The sequence below is a fragment of the Phasianus colchicus genome, chromosome 4 (genome assembly GCF_987193195.1).
Source record: "Phasianus colchicus chromosome 4, bPhaCol1.hap1.1, whole genome shotgun sequence".
Taxonomy (NCBI): Eukaryota; Metazoa; Chordata; class Aves; order Galliformes; family Phasianidae; genus Phasianus; species Phasianus colchicus.
Window position 1 is genome coordinate 62,357,831 of NC_143439.1, and position 6,874 is coordinate 62,364,704.

Below are 6,874 nucleotides of genomic sequence, written 5' to 3' on the forward strand. Positions count from 1 at the left end.
AGGTGGCCAGCCATCCAACAAATCTGTAGTTAGTCTTCTTTGTTTGGAGAATTGGTAATGGAATGTTCTTTCTCCTTATTTTTTATAGAAATGTTAGCTTAAACATACATCTGAAGGTAAGTGCTAAGAGCATAAAAAAATCTATTTTATATGATTACTGTATCTTGTTTCTTTCTCTATGATCCACAGTCTTAGAAGATCATTAATATAATATTCCATTTTCACAATAGATGACGGCCAGTAGTGGATAAAAACTCTTAATAAAAACCTGTTTACACAAGCGGGTTGAGCCTGAAGTCTCAATCATTGATTATACACTGTCATTTTGCTGCCTAGTTTACTGCCATCACTACCCATTAGTAAATTTAGCTTTATTTGAAACCTGTCATTGTAGGGGGAAAACAGTTGCTGTTATTGATAGTCACAACACACAGAGACAGGAGAGTTAGATGACAGATTATAATCACAGAAATGCTGGTAGCTGGAAATGTTATAAAAGCATGTGTAGAAGAGTTACGTTTTCATAAAATCTACAGATAATATTTGGCATAAGAAAAATCTGAATGGTTCCTCTCTTGTGCCTCAGTAAAGGACTGAAATTTAGGTTTTCATCTGAAATGTAACAAAAAGAGATTATTTTTCCTTTTGGAATATCTATATGCATCTTCGGAAGTCTTCTCTGGCACATTTCAAACCAGTTAATTTTTCTGTGTTTGTATCATTTACATTGTCTGTTTATGAAATTACTGTGTATGCTTCATGTTATGAATTACTAGGTAGCCTTAAGCCTTTAGAGGAAGTCTGTCAGCTTGTCTGACAGCAAATATGGGCCTGAAGGTATGGCAAGTTTTGGGGCTTGTTTATTCAGATTCAGTTTTAAAGGATAATTAATGTTTCAGTGATCTAAAGAATGTGATTTTTTTTTTAAGCTGAATTCTAATTTTATCTAGCAATATAAAATAAGCAAGACTTGAGCAATCATGAGCTTTGCCATCATAATGGCACATATTTCAAAATCAGCAGAAATGAAGAATAAAATCTGAAAAAAATGACCAAGTGGCGGCTACATCAGATACTGGGGCAGGGGTTCACTAAAGTATGTGAACATCTAGCATCAGCTGAAGTCAGACATGCACACCTGCTTGGTTGTGTTTTGTTACTGCTGCTAATTTGTATGACTGAAGGAGTATTTTCAAACAAATACTACACTTATTAGGATATTCTCCTGGAATATAATGCCATCATCCTATTACAAGGTATACCTTTCACGATCACCTCTACTGATTGTTGTATCATGCTGCATCTGAGAGGAACATCTTAAAATTTTCCTTTGGGGTTTTGGTGTATTTCCTCTCCTGAAGCAGTGGTTTCATGATTAGGCTTTATGAATTGTGATTCTGATTGTCTGCTGTTTTTGGACCTGCTGAATTTGTGTAGTTCCTTCCTCGTATCACTTCATATTTTTCAGGTAGACATACTTCACAGTGCTCAGTTACTTCTTACAATTTCTGCTGTAAGTAGCTCCTAATGGGGTGCTGCTAAAATTCTGCCAGGTGAAATCTGCTTATCAATCACAACTCAGTTCCATTCTTCCCTACCCAATTTCATTATAACAGCTTTCAGCAACTCTAAATAGGTGAGTATAACTTCAAATTCTTTTGCAGCACGAGCGTCATGGCAAAGCTCTGTAACAGCAAAGAAGGATGTTAATCATTCAGGGATCACTGAATCTATCTGCATTAACCTCCCAACAAGCCACCTTGTGCTCCTTACAAAACTGCATAAGGGCTCAGCAAATTCAACCCTACCCATATACGTGGTGGTGTGCATGCTTAAGGGCCAAGCACTGCCTGCTGAAGCTGCAAGCACCTGCCGTGTTTTGGAAACACCATCAGTCAAGCTGCCCGTCTGCCCTGTTGTTTGACAGCTAGCCAGGCACTGTGTACAAAAAAAAAAAAAAGCAATGTTCTCCCAGAAATCCTGCCCTGGATTTTGAATGCTTCGATGACTACTTTGCTGTAAAAGCAAGAAACTCACTGCTAATTGATACTGTGTGGGGTGTATACATAATACTGTAAAAGCTGTGACATGACAGCATTTTACTTCAAATTCTAGGCTTCATCTAAGTGTTTTTGAATGCAGTGAATAAACATGGAACTGAGAGAGGAAGAGAAAATCATTTACCCTTTTCTTAGGGAGAAAATATGGAGAAAATAGTTTTCAATTTGCCTTATTTTTGGCAGTAAAACATGTTTGTGGTGGTGGTGGTGTTATTTTAAATTTTTCTTTGGATGCATGACCTTCCCAGAAATGATGCTTTTACTCTGCAGCCACCTCTACTGGCCTTTGATCCATCATGAAGCACAGAACAAGTATTGCTACCATCATCTCTGTTTTACTGTGTAACTGTATGGGTTTCATTACTGTGGTCCTTCCCCCTTCCCCCCACTTTGCCCCCTTTTTCTCCCTTCCCCCTTTCTTTCCCCCTTTTTTCATCTGTTGTATTAAATGTTTTGTGAGGTTGTTTCAGGGACTTCATACCCAGTAGTGTATGCATCACATCACCTATTAGCAATGGTCTGATAATGCTGTGAGCGTTAACATCGACCCTTTCTGTCCAGTTTAGTCCAGCAATTACTCTTTTTTTTTTTTGTATTTGGAATCTAAGCAGATACAAAATGCTTCAATTGAGTGTCATTTTCTGCTTTTTGAAGAACTTTAACAACCTTTTGTCCTTTCTTTCAGTGTTGTTTGAGTGCCTTGTTTCTGATCTCACTTTTAACAGTAAAAAATAGAACAGAAAGACTTTATTAATAACCTATGGAAGTACCTAGATGTGATTCATTGAAGTCAGATGTTTTTGTGTAGGTGCTGTGCTGCTTTTCAGCATGGCCAGCAGGTGGAGAAAGTGAAAAAGAAAGCTATACTCAGACAGCTCCTGCAGCAACTGCAAATGCCCGGGCTCGAAAGAGTTGGGATTACTTCTTCCAGTGATTGGGAGAGTAATTGTGTTGTCAGGTGATTTAAGTAACAGATTATTTCATCGTTTATCCAAGGTAATTTATTTTTCTCTTGTGAAAATCTAATTCTCACACAATTCTCTCTAGGATCTTTCTTCTGTATGATTTTAATCATCTGAGCAAAATTACATTAGTAAATTTTTAGTACATTAGCACTAAATTGTGTTATTTTAATAATTTTCATAATTAGATGGAAGGCAGTAGATTATTTCAAATCTTTTTTCAATCTGAAATGCAAATCGTTATTAAAGAAACTAGATATGTAAGTGATGTTGCACAACATTATTATTCCTCTGAAATATTATTTTCTTTCCTGAAAATGCCTGTACTGTTCTAGGTCTTGCAGTGGATGAATAAAGAAGGTCCAACTCTTCTCCACTGGTGAGTAAGGAGGTTCTGAACTGTGCAATGATTACTCCTGATAGAAATGTCACACTATTTCCATTTTGAAGGCCCTTTTTGAAGGCCTCTTGGAACATCTTTAGAAGTCAAAAGAGGAAAATCCTGTACAGTTGTATAATTTAGTGTCTACATAGGAATCCTTAGGTGAAGAAGTGTGTTTATGATACAGTTAAGTGTCTTTGTGTCTCTCCTGCAGCAGCACTTTAGCAAAACCTCTGAGAAAGACTGACTTCTGAGTAGAAAGATTCTGACTTTAAAAACTTTAAACCAGTGTAAAAGGCATTTGATATGGCATCGCATCAATGTCATGTCACTGTCAATCTGGAAGCAGGGTCATGGAACTATACTTCAGTGCATCACAGCTGAAATCTGACCCTTGGTGATAGCTTGACAACAGGGGAGAGGTACCTCCACAGCTGGAAGGGGAAGCCCCACAGCTCCCATGCTTCATTTATTTATAGCCAGCTTCTGGTATAGGAGAAAAATGTTAAATCACCTCTCCTATGTACCTGGCTGTGTTAAGCTTTACACAATCCTTTATATGGTTGAATGAACCATTTTTTTAAGGCCCCTGAAAGCAGTGATTTTACTTTCTGTTAATTTCTTTGAGATGCAGGATCAGACCTTGATGCAGGTTCCTTTGGACAGCTTTGCTGCCATTACTCAATCTATCACCGCACTCCCCCTCTGTACTTCAGTAGATTACAGGCTCAATTTTATAAAATCCAGACATATTTTGTAATTTTGTCAACAGGCGCTCAGCTTTGTCTGGAAATACTATTCTTAAATGTGTGCACTTAATGGGAAATGGTTCTTTTTGTTGTATTTCCTTCACAAATGATGATTGTCACTGTTTAATCAGCAGTGAAACAGAATTCAGCATTTTCATACAATTTTGTTGAATAGAAGACTGTTATTTCTGATGAAAGAAACAGGGTATGCCCCAGCTAATTCTTTAAAGTACTTTCATCTGTGGATCATTGTTATGTCTTCTGTAGGGTCAGGATGAGTCTGCTGCTCCTTGCACAGGAACTAATGTCTTCCAGGCATTGTGACATTTTGCAGGCAGCAATGTCTGCATCTGTAGAGAGCAAAAGAGAGAGTCAGCTATATGTTCTTGGCAGAGAAACCTATACATTGCTTTTCCACCTCTAAGTGCATATTGAAGACAAAGAGATAAGATACATCTCAGTAGGAGAGCACAACAAAAGGTTTATAGTGAGGATGAAAAGCAGAATTGCACTTGTATTCCTTAGATCTTTCAGAAAGAAAGAACTACTGCCTACATTGCAAACACATGTCCACAGGAATAGTTCTGGTTGCTGGCTGACACTGAAAATAGAGATACTGTACTTTTTGTCATTGAATATGTCAACTGCTTCGTCATTTTCTTCCAGCAAGTGGAAGGCGTGCAGGCAGAGATGAGGTCTGTGTGCTCAGTTCTTTTAAAGACTTTTTTTATAGAGTACGTCAAGCAGATTTGAACAACTCTTTTTTGACTCATTAACTGTCAGAAGCAAACGTAGACTAGAGGCATAAAAAAGCATAGCTGCAATATAGTCTTCCTGTGTATAGGAGTGTCCTTCACACAAATCCAAGTTTGGGCAAGAGTCGAGCACATGGGCCCAGGCTCTTCTCAGCAGTGCCCAGTGACAGGACAAGGTCACACACTGGAACACAAAGTTCCAGAGGAGCATGTGAAAGAAATTCTTTGAAGATAACAGAGCACTGAAACAGGCTGTGCGAGAGTGATTGTGGATTACTTCTCTGGAAATACTCAAAACCCTCCTGGACACCTTCCTGTGTAATCTTCTATAGAGAACCTGCTTTAGCAGGGGGTTGGACTAGGTGATTTCCAGAGGTCGCTTCTGACCCTTCCATTTCTGTGATTCTTATGCATAAACAAACACCAACATACTAAATGGCATATTTTTAATTTGGTATAGAAATCTATAAGGAACAATTCAGCTTCTTAAACTTGAAGTGCTTCTTAAGATGCTGTTATCCCATTTCAACTTATCTCTTGGTTTCTCAGAAAGTTTCCTGGACCAGAGGAATATAGAGCTTCCATTATGTACTTTAACATATCTGTCAGCTTCATGTGAATGTTTAATTTGTCCAAGGGCATGTTAAATGTCCCAAGATACTTATGAACAAATGACAAATGAGTTAAACCCCTGGAGGTGTAAATAGTGTGAATTTTGCCCCTAACTGTTTGAAATACAGACTCTTGAGTTAAGTAAAACCTGAAGGATATATTAAGAGTCCTTTTGCACAAATTGGTAGTTGTCTTAGGAATCCTATTATTTTTTGTAAGATTTGAGAGTATGCGTGTTACATTTTTAGATTATGCCTTGCAGAAGGACCTGTGAACTCCTTGGAGTAGCTGTTGGAAAGAGTATTTAAAACTGAGAGGTTAAGATTTTTTTTATGTGAATTTTAACAGCTATATCAATAAAAATAGTAAACTAGATCTGACAGTCTTTGATTTTGAGCTTTGGTATATTGAGTCTCAGTAGTTAGCTGCCTGGCCAGCAATATGCTGGTGTTGTACTACTTGTTACATTTCTGGAATAAAACGATTCTGATGCAGAGCTGAGTTTATAGTTAGAAAGGACAGCAGTTCCTGGAGAAAGAATGAAAGTAAAGGACATAATTAATCGAGATCATTTTGAATTATAAATGTGTAAGTTATTCGAGATCAGTGATATGAAATTCAGGAAGTCTAAGTGCAAAATACATGGTGAGAGGTACATGTTTGCAAGCAGGGAGGGAGCATTATTAATATGACATGGGGAGTTACTAACTGCATGGTGGGTCACAAACTAAATGGAGATCAGTAGTATTTGCTGTAAAAAAGGATAAAGTAGATTCTGTAATTAATGAACAGCAAGGTCATCTAGAGGAAGAAGGAGGGTGAGACCTTGGGTGAAGTACGTGTCTGTTTCTTTATGCTGTGGCATAACAAAGATGTACATATGTTAAAAGAAGACCACTGGAGATCGATAAAAATGATTAGATAGCTAAAGATCAAAGGGCATGATCTTCAGATGGTATAAATCACTTCAGGCTCAATAACTCCCAAAGAACTAAGCTGATTCACACCCGCTGAGGAGCTGATTAAGAGTTATTTTTTTAAATTTTCTTTTTAATCTAACCTTAACAGTGGCAATTTGCATTAAATTCTGAGTGCCATCAAGTTTTCCCCAAGGCATCCAGGAAAGAATTATTTGAGTGTCATAATTTAACTCACTCTTTTTTTCTTTCATTTTTATCTTAAATTGATTTCTTTTTTCACTTTCTATTTTAGCTTTATTTAAAGATGAACACAGTTAAAGAAGGAAGTACTTTTTTTAAATACAAGGCACAATTAACCTCTGAACCTTACTGTCTCTTGATATCATTGAAGCCAGAAGCATAATAGGAATAAAAAAGGGTAATAGATAATGAGA